General features: G+C 39.8%; 1 pseudogene; it reads right to left on the bottom strand.

The window, feature by feature from the left end:
* Positions 1–7,627: 7,627 nt before the first annotated feature.
* LOC142426585 (neo-calmodulin pseudogene) lies at positions 7,628–8,223 on the bottom strand (annotated as a pseudogene).
* Positions 8,224–13,721: the final 5,498 nt, after the last annotated feature.

Below are 13,721 nucleotides of genomic sequence, written 5' to 3'. Positions count from 1 at the left end.
TACTGGGTATAAAATGAGTCATCTCATATATCCAGAAGAGGCAAGAAACAAACCATGGCCAGGCATCTGTGCTCCAATGTTCATCATGGCATAGTTCACAATTGCAATGAGTTTGAAACAACCCAAATATCCATCAACAAATGTATCAAAAACTGTGGTACATACATGCAATGCAGTGCTACACACCCCTAAAAAGAAGCAATAAATTCATGAAGCACGTGACCGTATGGGAAAACTGGAGGAAATCATGCTAATTGAAGTAAGCCAAGCACAAAAGGGCAAATACAACATGAATCTACTGAGGTAAGATTAAAAAAACGGGGCATAGGGGAAAAGCTACTATATACATACATCCCTGGGGTGAGGTCCAGCAACCATGGCAGGTGCCAAACCCAATCCAGGGATATATATGGCAGCCAACTAAAGAAGAGGGGGAGAGAAAGAAGAAAAAAAAGACATGGGTAGGGGGTGAGCAGGGCACTAATCTACCGAAGGGGAGAGTATTGTTTATATCTCCACAGGAGAGGGAGAGGGAGATCAGGCTTCAACCCAATGCACCAAGACATATCGGCATGTATCAGGGAACCAGTAGAGAGGTCTGTGGGGCTGGCATCAATACCAACTATGTTGACAAACCTCCCTCCCCCGCCTACCTCACAAGAAACGTAAAAGTGATGGAGAGGGAGAGGACATCCTGGCCCACTAACCTCCAAGAACGATATTCCTGCTCAGAAAAGACAACACACAGAGAAGCCATAGGGCCAGCCCCACTATGAGACACGGCATCCCTCATTAAACGATAGCACTGCAGGGGACAACACTGGAGAAACAGTGTGGGAATTATGCACAATCTGACCTCTTCACATTGGGTAGAAACACTAAGGGCATACAACAGAGCAGCAAGGGGAGCAAAGCGATGAAATTCCCGGGGAATACCAAATATAGACAAGAGTGTGGCACCCCATTAGACCGGACTGGAAAACACTTGTAAAGGCCAACAAACAGACCTTGAACTATTTATAGGCTTTTTCATTTTGGTCAGTGGCTTCTTTATGTTGCTTTTGTTGTTGTTTCATTGTGTATTTGGTCTTGACTTCCTTTATTGTTTTATTTGCCTTTGCTTGAGTTTTATGCTTATTAATGTATCTGCATGTCTATCTAGATAATCTAGACAGGATAAATAATTCAGAGATGAAAAGAATGGGACCAATGTTTCTGGGGTGATACAGGACAAAGGGAGGTAGGAGAAAGGAAGGGGGGCAACCCAGGGACAAGGGAACAACAAGTGAACTAAAATCAATGGGGAGAATGGCACAGAATGCCTATTGGGGCTTAATCAAGGACAATGTAGCAGCAAGGAATTATTAAACCTGAACAAAGCCTGAACATGTTTGTGAGATAAGAGGAAATAAAAGGAAATAGAGGAAAGAACCATAAGGCAAAGGACATTTATAGAGGTCTAAATACAGGCATATACATATGTAAATATATATATAGCGAGAGGGGAGTAGAACTATATATTCTTATCTATATGATAAGAATTAAGGTTGAAGTTGGACATTGGACCTTGGATCAAGTATTCCATCAACACATGAACACTTTGTTCTAATAATCTGGCATCTGTGATGCTCACCTTCCCAACAAGATCACTGAAAACAAAATGGGTACATAAGCAAGTACTGTGAAGAAAGCTGATGGTGCCAGCTATAAAAAGATATAGCATCTGGTGTCTTAAAGGCTTGAAGATAAACAGTGGCCATCTAGCTGAGAAGCAACAAAGTCCACATGGAAGAAGCACACCAACCTATGTGATCATGAGGTGTCAATGGGTTCAGGTGTTAGGCATTTAAGACCCAAAACAAAATCATACTTAAGGTGAATTGGGGTAGTGGGGTCCATGGAGTGGAGACCCAAGGTCCATCTGTAGACAATTGGACATCTCCTCACAGAGGGGTCACAGGGAAGAGATGAGCCAGTCAGGGTGCAGTATAGCACCGATGAAACATACAACTTGCCTCTAGTTCTTTGGTGCTTCCTTCACTCCACTATCATGACCTCAATTCTACCTTACAAATCAGATTAGACTAGAACATGCGCACTGTCACAGATCAGAGCCCACAACACAAGGAATCCAGGATAGATAAGCCCCTCAGGGCCAACAATGAGAGTAGAGATACCAGGAGGATAAGGACAGGGTTGGGGAAGATAGAGGGAAGTGATTACAAAGATCAACTTATAACCGCCTCTTAGGGGGACAAATAACAGAAAAGTGGGTGAGGGGCAGCATAGAATGATGTAAGATATGAAAATAATAATATCAAGGGTTTGTGAGGGAGGGCAGGTAGGGGAGGTTGGGGGAAGAAATGGGGAGCTGATATCAGGCTCAAGGGAGAAGAGACTGCTTTGAAAATGATGATGGAAACATATGTGCAAATGTGCTTGACACACTGGATGAATATATGGATTCTGATAAGAGATGTAAGAGCCCCCAATAAATGTTTTGGTTTTTTTTTTAAATGAGCCATCTCAGAAACAGGAATAGAGAATATCGTGACCATTTAGAAAGAAGAGCCATGGGTGAAGCATGTCTTCTGGATCACAAGTTCTTACGTGGGGTGGCGGCAGTGCAGAGTGCAACAGACCGGCAGGCTTCCTGGCTCACTGAAGGAGTAAACTAGCTGAGTGTTGGGGGCAGGAGACTGGTTGGTAAAGTGGCGTCTCCTGTGGTTATTTATTGGTGCTAAAGAGTGTTGTTAGGAACTGAATTTGCTGAAGGAGGGCAGAGGTCAAGAAGCTGAGAGGCCTAGAGAAAAACAGGCCTGAGGACATGGCTGAGAGGAAGAACTGTGAGGAAAGGATCCTGACTTAGAACCTCTCAATTTTCCTAATGAACCCGGTAACTGAGAGTAGGGTTTGAGTTCTCTGTAGTCATTACCCTGGACCACTGAATCTGTCAGGTTTCTGGAGTGGGTAATACCTCGGTTGTTTCCCCACTGAAAGAATTCACGTGGAAGCATGTTGTATGATCCAAGAGGGCTTTTATGAAGGACAGGATACATTTCTGGCAGTCTTAAAGGGGTTCACAACTGGGCACTAACAACCACATGGAAAAGAGCACCCACACGTGCAGAACTGGGGTGGGGGATCTGGGAGACCAGACCCCAGGAACCCTAGAGTCTAAGAACTTGAGGGCCCAGAGAGTAAGAACTTGTGGGTCAAGAGGCTGTGGGCCCCCAGTAGGACTGTGCACCCACACAGGGGAGGGAGACCCTCACCCTCCACCTGCCGCTGACTGGGAGCCCGGTAAGAGAGAGTGAGGCCTTCCCACAGCCAGGATATTCCAAACCTCTGGCTGGGGAGGCATGGTTGATGGCCTTGGTTAACCTCATTGGCTAAGTTAAGCCCACCTGGGTGATGTCACGAGCCTGGGCCTAGTATGGGTTCCCAGGTGTTCATCCCACCTGGCTTGGGGCCCGCAGAATAAGCATGCTCAATCCGGGGTCTTCAGATGTGTCCAGTGGCTCTCTGATTAGTTTCCAACCTCCTTTAAGGGAGCCTTTGCAGGCCTGGGAAGGACACCCTCCTTTATTCCTAAATCTAGCTCCCTAACAAATCCTGGAAAGACGTGTCCTGGGAAGGATAGTTAGTGTGCTGTCATGTCTGACCTCTTTTTCATAGGCCTTGCCTTGGTGTCGAGTTGAATTCTCCTTGCCCCATGTGTAGAAAGAGGAGGTCAGATATGAGTTCACAACCTTTCCCTCAATAGTGAAAACAAAAGAAAACAATACATCGATAAATATATTTCTGGAATTTTCTATTTTCAACTAAGATTCATCTGATATCAGGAATGGCATACATGGTCCCAAGCCTTCTTCTGAATCTGACTTGAATTTCTGGCAGCTGCCTGTCAGTGTGGTGCTCCCACAACTTATGAGTTGATTTCAGCAAAAGTTGATGTGTGTGATGTTACTGATCATATTTGATTATTTCCATGCTCCACCAGATCAGCATTCATTAGAATAGTCAGGGTTATAGATCTCTTCCAGGTGGTAGTTCAGGAAGATGTCTTCCAATGTTCCTGGTCTAAACAAATGGGAATGTCCAGTGTTGCATCTGTTTGTTGAAACATCTAAACAGATTTTTGTCGCAATTCTTGGAACTCCCCCCAAGCCTTTATTATCAATGTAACATGAACGTCTACCTTCACAAAAATCATAAGGTCTTTATCATATATGATCTCCTGAAATGATTGATTGCTAAATAATTCTGGTAGGTACAGTGATTTTATACACAATGGGTTTCAAAAAATTCAAAGAAAAATGAAATTAAAATATAGTGGAACATTTCCACAAATTTTCATGCTCCCTTGTATCCTCCCATCTTTTGATGCTTCCTTAATAGTTTAACATTTTATGTATCATACTCTTCAGTATTTCAGCTGTATTGTTGTTGTTAGCTTCCCTTGCATCTACCCCAACTCACCGGACCACAGAATGAAACACTGTCACATTTGTTATGCGTGAGTCCATTGCTGTGGCCACTGGGTCAATCCATCTCATTGAGGGCCATCCTCCTGTGTAATGGCCTTCCACTTCATCAAGCACCGTGTCCTTTTATGGGGATTGTTTTCTCAAGATCACATGTCCAAGGGACGTATGGTGTTGTTTTCATATTTGCTTCCAAAAAGCATTCTGGCTGTGCCTCTTTTAGACAGATTTGTTGGTTCTGGAAATATTCTTCACTACCACTACCTTTCAATTAGAGGCTTGGGCTTCTTCTGTAGGCCTTTCAGGTGCAGAAACGCCGAGTAGCAGCAGCTTCCCTTTTTATGTTATAATTCCAGCTCATTTCATTATAATACTTTACTGTCTTCTTGAGCTAGCCCTCAAAATTTCTGTCTAGCTCTTTGAATTAATCATTTCTTTCCTGTGCTTTAACTACTTTATGCTAAAAAACAAGTTTCAGAGTTTCTTCTGCCATCAATTTGGTCTTTTCTTTCTTGTCTTTTTAATGATTTCTTTGCTTTCTTCATGAATGATGTCTTTGATTTCATCCTATAACCTACTTGGTCTTTGATCACTAGTGTACAATGCAATAAATCTATTTTTGAGGTAATATCTACACTCAGATAAGATATATTCAAGGTGGCACTTTGGCTCTCAGGACTTGTTGCCTTTTCTTCAGTTCAACTAGAACTTACACATGGACTGGTTAATTGGTGGTTTATTTAGCAGTCAGCCTCTAGTTGTATTCTCCCTGATAGGGAATTTAGCCATCAGTTTTCACAGATATTGTTGATTTGTTTTCTGTGTACTCCATCTGGAGTGGTCTGTGTGTAAAAATTCCATTTGTTTTGTTGTTAAACACATATTTCCAATGAATCAGATGTTTGTCTTTCAAAATTTTATCATGTGGTCTTCAGGGTCATTTCTGAAACCCAGTTCATATTTTCCAACAATTGATCATTCTTTTGTTTCCAACGTTCACATTCCCATCACTAGAAATTATCAGTGCATCTTGATTGTATATTTTATCAATTTCAGACTGTAGAAGTTGGTAAAAATCTTTAGTTTCTTCATCTTTCACATCAGGGTTGATGCATAAATTTAAATACTAGTCCTATTTCCTGGCCCACTATTATTCTGTCACTGACAGCTTTATATTTCAGGTCATATGACGGAATACCCTTTTTAATGATCAATGTGGAAACTTTATTTTTTAATTTGTCATTTTAATTGTAGTAGACTCTATAATTATCTGATTCGAAAGGTCCTGTACAAGTCCAATGCAGTTCACTGACCAGGATGTTGATATTCAAGTGTTCTGTTTCAGTTTGGTAACTTCCAATTTTCTTTGTTTCATACTTTGTATGTTTAAATTACTAAAACATGCTTACACTTTGTGCTGTGCCACATGCGCATATGAAGGTCCTCAGAGGCTTGTTCATCCTCGCCAGTAAGTTCAACACGACATGGGGGAGACATCTCCTGCCGGTCATGTGAGAGCCTTCCAACAGGAGGTGCTCATCTTCTAGTACGACATCAGGCAATGTCCCTGTTTTGTTTACATCTATACTGGCCAATGTTTTCAGAAGTAGTTCGTCAATCCTTCTGGGCTACCTTTAGTCTAAAAATGCCACTGAATTCTCTCCATCCCGAGGGATCCTGCTGGTGGCAGAGCCTCCAGCTGCACAGCTACATGCAATCACGTCAGCATAGCTGATTGGCAGGTGAGTGCCCTGTACTGCATGCAGAGTAAATGTTTACTTTCTATATGTGAAGCAGAGAAACAAGTATCCACTGCAAACACAAGTTATTTATTCCTTTTTTATATGGCTGCTGTGTGGACAGATTATGTCAATTTTTCTCAGAAGGAAATATATGTAGTAGTCATTGAAAAATTCTCAAAAATGATTAGTTTTTTGTGATCAATATGTAAAAATAAAACCATATGGCTCATCATTTCAAGATAGCAACAAGTGAAAATGTATTGAAATTTGAAAAATTCAGAAAAATGATTCATTTTAATCAATTCACTAAGAAGCACTCTACTATTTTTCAGGAGAAATTAACCCCAAATTCTGTTTTAAAGGCTATGTTTTAGAAGCACTTTCTTTTAAAAAATCGATTTATTGGCATACAATTTGCATATCATACAATTTAATTGTTCAAGTATATTAAGAAGACTTGTGCAATCATCATTATAATCCATTTCAGAGCATTTTATTTTCTCTTATTGTTTTTGCTCCCCATTTTCCCCTAACCTCCCCTGCCATGCCTCTAGGTAAGTATTAACCTAGTTACATTTTATAAATATTTATCCCTCCTGGATTTCATATATAGAAAATTATATACTATGATAAACTGTAAGCAAACAAAGAGAAAGCCATCCGTAACAAAATAGAGAAACTCAATTGAAAAGAAAGTCAAAATATAAAAACTGAAATGACTTTAAAATGGGTCACGAAGGGAGATCAAGTGATACATTGTTACATTTTGACCTAGCTATTTCTGCTATAATCAACTTTGCAATGCTTTGTCTGATATCAAGGCCATTCACATCCTTGAACTACAGTCTGACAAGATTCACCTGATGTTTAATCCACGTACAGACCCAACAAATGGATTTTGGGCTTTCACTGTCATCCAGCGCTTTATGGGATTTTCAGAATTTGAGGACTGACACAATTCCTTCCTTTGGATTTGGATTTTATTATTTGAAATACTTGGATCCCTGTGGATGTAATTGCTGCCTCACTGCTTGTTTTTTTTTTTTTTTTTGGCTGCTTGTTTTAAGACAATCCTGTAAGACTTCAGACACTCCAAGCTGGGCACCAACTGGTTTCTTTACTACTTCTTTTGTTGAGGAATTTGTTGATGATGAAGAGACATTGCCTAGCGGATGAGATGGCATTATGCTTGGTAAAGCACGGGGCAGTGGGGGGAAAGGAATTCCCTTGCCAAAAGGAAACTACTGAATAAAAAGGCCTTCCCAGATGTTCCCTCCTCTGACCAACACCCCCTTAGTTTAGATGTGCAGAAGGGCTTAGCTTTATCCAGGGTAAGGCACCTGCAACACGTTGCTGTATCACTTTTCTAAAATAAGGTTTCAGGACAATGACAGGAAGCTAAGGGAAGAGAACATGGAGGGATGGAGTCCTAATTACTATACATGTATATTGTTTGAAAGTTGGGTGGAACCTTTTATAGATAAGATACAAAGAAGAGGCAAAGAAACAGTTTTGTACAAGAACGTTAACACATTCTGTACAACGTCTTAATCTTGCTGTCATCGTTTGTATAAACTCTTCGTAGTTTACTTGACCATCCCCATCAGTATCTGCGTCCCCGATCATTTCATCAACCTCTTCATCGGTTCACTTCTCTGCAAGGTTTTTCATCCCATCGCTGATGGAGTTCTGCCACACGAATATAGGCATGGCCCATCCCTACCGAACACACGGACGCTTCTCTAGTTTCTTCCTCACCGTCCGTGTCCTTCCTTTTTCTTGGTGTCATTGAAGTCAATGGTCTCATTACCATCAGGGTCTACTTCATTCACCATAGCTTGTAATTCTGCTTCTGTGGGATTCTGCCCAAGAGACCTCATTGAGGGTCCCAATTCCTTTGTCCTTATCAGTTTAGCACCGTCCTTGTCGAAGAGTGAAAAAGCTGCCTGGGATTCTGCTCTCTGCTGGTCACCCATTCTGCAAGCGCTCCCCATCTCTGAGCTGTGTTCACACCACCACTCAGCTCACTAGATCCATCAGACTAATCCTCACCCTCAATTCTAAGGAGCATTTTGGCTTTCCTTTTTTCAAGACAGACTTGTTTCTTCTACCAATCTATAGCACATACAATTTATTTTTGTCAACACCATAGTTCAAATACGTCTTTGCTCTTTAACAAATTGAAGAGGTCATGTGCAGCAGATTTACTCAAAGCCGTGTTACCTGATTACTGGGCATATATTGTTCTTAGGGTTGAAAAAGTATTATTTTCAAGATACTGAAACTATATACAGAGATGGGTAATTTCCAAATGTGTTAAAATATTTCATAGAAAAGTGTTGCTTTCAAAATATCACAGCTTGAGTATCATATATGTTGGCTTTACTGGGTAAGTTTAGAACCAGAAAACAAATAAACAAACACTGAGGGAACACCAAATCTTCCTGACTCTATAGGGGAGAGCTTTCTAGGGTTTCTGAGATGTTAACTCCGTAGGAGCAACTGATGGATTCCAACTTCTTACCCTGCGCTTAGTAGCCCCCTGTGTAACTCACTGCACACTCGGAGCTCCTGAGTCAGTGGAGAAACAGCTTTAATCGCTCCATATTCTACAGTGGCAATACTGTAGCATTAATGGTCTTAATGAAATATTCCAAATCTATGCATGTTGTATTCAATACTATTAGTAAAATTAAGAGAAAACTACTCAATTTTAACATATTGAGTTTTAAATTGGAAGTATAATATCCAATGTACAGTTTTTGGAATGTATTTAATTTAAAATTATTAAAGGTTTTAAATTCAATAGATGAAAAATATTACAATTCAATCTTGCAAAAATGATATGATATGTATTTTAGATGTTTACACAAATAGGATCCTTTATAAGCTCTATGGAAATAAAATTATATTCATAATGAACAGAATTATCATATGTCAGAAAACACAATATTTAAAATTACCGTATAGACTTGAATATAAGCCAACCCGAGTATAAGCCATGGTACCTAATTATTACCTAGGAAACCAGAAAAACTGACTGACTCGAGTATAAGCTTAGGGTGGAAAATGCAGAAGCTAATGGTGAGTTTCAATAATAAAAAAATGAATATAAAATTACTAAAAATTGAGACATCAGTGGGGTAATACATTTAAATATGTATTTTAAATAAAAAACATAAATAAAAGGACAAGGCATTTAACAGTAAACCAGCACACTAAGTGGAAAATAGGTTCAACAAAAACAATAAGGTATCAACAATGATACCTTAAGAATACCATTCCCTGAGCTCAATTAGCAATCAAGCTAAAATGTAAAGAGTTAAAATCGTTCAAAACTGGATTCCTCATCATCATCCGTATCCCAATGCAGAGCTTCAGCTGGTGTGAGGTCATCACAGACGCTGTCCTCACTGAGATCACCGTCATCACCATGACTGCTATCATTTTCATACAAAGCGCAGTCTTCACTGCCATCCACATCATAGGACGGCTCTGATTGGTTAGATGTGAGTAAACAAATATTCAAAGCCCTGCAGTGTCAGCAGGGCTTTGAATGACAGCGGAGAAATGGCAATCATCCGCGAGATAATGGGCGCTCATCCCGTTACCTCTGGGGGGAAGCGATATGTTACACCTCTCTGGGGTACCACTAACTTGTGTATAAGGCAAACCCCAGTTTTTCAGCACAACTCGGCTTATACACAAGTATATACGGTAGTTTGTTCATCAAAACGTTTACAGTTTTATCTTTTCAGAAGTTAGATTAATTCAAATAATTTTTCTTTTATTTAGTTGGCTACTAAAAAGAGATGATCAGAATAAAATTGTTTAATTAAAAATCATTTTAGATAATTCATCCATTTGAAACAGATAAGAAGCAGATTAGCCAGAATTTCAGGAAAAAAAATTCTAATTGAGCTGAAAATCAATGTGGGAACCATTGTTCTCATCACTCAATCTAATTATGAACATTTGGGGTGCTATTAAAATTTAGGAGCCTTGGCGACACCATGCTTAAGCCCTCTGCTGCTAATGGAAACGTTGGCTGTTAGAACCCATGAGCAGCTCTGTTGGAGAAAGACCTTAGAATCTGCTTCCATAAAGGTAAACCGCCTTGGCCATGAGCCAGGGAAGCTGCCCTCTGTCGTCCAGCGTAACTGGGAGTGGGAAACCACTGCACAGCCATAAATCCTCGGGGAACGAGCAAATTACTCTAGAAATCCTGTATTTGGTGTACAAAGGCTTTCTAATGTATATTGTGATTGTTGCAAATGATTCCACCAGCATACATATGCAGAAGATCTACTTAGGATAGTTTGAACTAATTGAACATTGTTGTTACATTCCGTCAGTTCCAAACCACAGCGCTTCCACGCGCATTCTGTGTGGCCATGATGGCAGTCACAGTTTCAGGTCGTCTCATTGCGGATCTTCCTCTGTTCACTGACGTGCAGCCCTTCCCTAATCCCTAATGACCTCTACTGGGAGCATGTCCAAACACCTGAGACAAAGTCTCACTCTCCTCGCTTCTAAGGAACCTTCTGGATTTACTTTTTCTGGAAGTCCATGGTACTTTCAGTCTTGCCCAGCACCATAAATTAAATGCCTCAATCCTTCTCTGACCTCCCTCATTCACTGTCCAATTTACACATCAAACAGAGGTAATTGAAATCACCCTGGTTTAGGTCAGACACATCTTAGTCCTCAAAGTAACCTCTCTTCCTTCTTCAAGACATGGAAGAAGTTTGTGCAGCATATTTTCCCAATGCAGAATGTCATTTGGTTTCCTGCCTGCTGTTTCCATAAGCATTGGCTATACATCCAACCAAAATGAAAACACAGAGAGCTTAAATATTTCCTTCGTCTACAGTGCAGCTGTGATAGGATAATATTTGTTTACATACAAGAAATCCAGTAAATACAAGTGTTATGCGAATTTATGCACTAACCACTAAAGGTTGTGATGAAGAAATTAAGGAATTTTACAACCATTTTCAGTCTGAAATTGATCAAACACATACTCAAGGTATTGATAATTATTGGTGATTGGAATTTGAAAGTTGGGAACAATTGGAAGGAAAGTAGTTGGAAATGTGGTCTTGGTGATAGAAACGAAGTTGGAGTGCGCATGGGAGGATTTTGCAAAACCAACTGCTTCATTGCAAAGAGCTTTTAAAAAACAATTTGAGATTGGATACATAGAAATCAAATTGACTGCATCTGTGGGAAGAGATCATAGAGAAGGTCAATATCAGCAGCTGAAATGAGGCCAGGGATGATTTTGGAACAAAACATTAATGCTTCAGGTGGAAGCTGAATGGCAAGATCCCAAATATTACCTTGAGTATATGCCACCTGGATTTCTCGAACACCTCAAGAACCAATGTGATGTATTAAACACCAATGACAAAGGACCTCATGAGCTGCAGGACGACATTAAGAAGCCCTGAGGAATTTCTTAGCTGTAATCTTTGTGAAAGCAGATTTCCAGGTTTGCCTCTGATTAGAGATAAACGGGGTAGATTGGAACTATCAACATTTTGGTTACCACCAAGTGCTAAATTGTTCTGTCAGCGAAGCTCCTTTATGATCACCCTGCTAAATTTCTGATGCAAGAATCCCACCCATATCTTCAGTTCTTCTAACTTCTGATCCTAAACACTTTGATAGAGTGCTTCATAAGGAAACAAAAGTCATGAAATGCTAACACCTTTTTCTTATAACAAGTGGGTATTCCACACTATCATACCTACTCAGAGTGTGAGATGAAGATTATTTCAACGTGTCATTGTTGCATTAGCCTTTTTGTTTTGATCTAATAAACTATTGCTGGCAGTCCTCAAAGGAGCAACACAGATGCCTTAATGTAACAGTGCCCTATGACCAAAAGATTATGTATTGTTTCACTATCTATCCTGTTCTACAGTATTAGGTTTGGGCTAGTCATACAGCTATAGCTAAATAGAGACTCCCCAGACTGTCTGAGTTAATATTGGCTCCAATCATTCTGCTGCCCTGTGGACCATTGAGAGCAGGCCAGGGCTGCGGGCACATTTCAAAGGCAAAGGTCCTCCGCATTCTTAACTTGAAGACCCTATGCCACTGATCCTATGTACTCTGCCATTCTTTTTTCCCTGTCACCATCTCCTCTGATGTTTATTATATGGAGTTATTTGCCTTTGAGGTATTACAAACTGCTCTAACATTTCTAATTTAATTAACTTATTTATTTTAATTTTGAATGCTTATTTTAACTTCCATTGAGAGAAGTAAAAATATCAGTAGCCCTGATTTCTTTTCAAATACATCTTTTCTACAATAGGGGGTTCATATACTTTTAATAGGAAAATTTTAAGAATAATTATTTCAGTAGTTATTACTTGTGCTGCCCTAATGTCTTATAGTAAGGAGTGTTGATCACGCATTGGTTAAGTGCTAGATTAACTGAATGATTGGAAATTCCAATCCACTCAATGGTTGTGGAAGAAAGTCCTGGCAATCCACCTTTGTAAAACTTAAAACACCCCCTGGCACAGTTCCACTCAGTCCTATGGGTTCACTGTTATCTGGACTCAATTTGATGACACCTAATTATTATCATTTGTAATAAGCCCCTTTTCTTGATGGAAGGTGCTACCAAGTTTGTGCAAACTCATAGCGATGCTACCCATAGCCGAAATTTCACCTTGGCGGTCCTGGGCCATCCTCATCACCATTGTTATGTTTGAGCCCATTGTGGCAGTTGCCATGCCAACCAGTCTCTGTGACAGTTTTCCTTTTCTCTGCTGCCCTTCTATTTTCCCAAGCATGATGTCCTTTTCCAGGATCTGGTCTTTCCTGGTAGCATGCCTCAAGTACTTGAGACAAAGTTCCTAGGTGACACAAACAATGTGCACTCAACTATTAATGTAAGTTTTACTGGAAAAATCATTGTTGATAAAATGAATTCTAGCAAAATATCTACAGATTCTTCTCCCTAACCCCCAGTCAGGATAGCATTTTGGATTCTCTTTAAAATTAACAACAAAAAAGAAAGCAGGAAAAATTATATTAAAGGAGAAAAGTTTTATGGAAAAGTTAGAAAATGTATTGCAGAATGTGTACAAAAATTCTTACTCTGCATTATGAAAATACAAAAAATTTCTAGTTTTTCTCTTAAATATCTTTCAACTCCTAAAATATTTTGCATCACTTTGACTAAATTGTATGGATCACAATGCCTTATTATAGTCAGTATAAAGTGATGCAATTAAAATATTAACGTGTTTATGTTCTCTATTGCTGTAATAAAGGTTTGCAACAAACTTCCCTAACACTAAGTCATTTCAAAATAATTAGTTTTCGTACTCCTAGGCTCTGTGGTGACTGCCTCGTGTTGGTTTAGGTTGGCCTCCATGAACTATGTGCCATTCTCTCAACTCTATGTTGTAGACTAGGATTAGGTCTGGGCCTCATAATGCTTGATCTTCTGAGTCCAGAAATCATTCTG

Source organism: Tenrec ecaudatus, chromosome 14 (genome assembly GCF_050624435.1).
Source record: "Tenrec ecaudatus isolate mTenEca1 chromosome 14, mTenEca1.hap1, whole genome shotgun sequence".
NCBI classification, from domain to species: Eukaryota; Metazoa; Chordata; class Mammalia; order Afrosoricida; family Tenrecidae; genus Tenrec; species Tenrec ecaudatus.
This window is presented reverse-complemented; position numbering and strand designations above follow the sequence as displayed.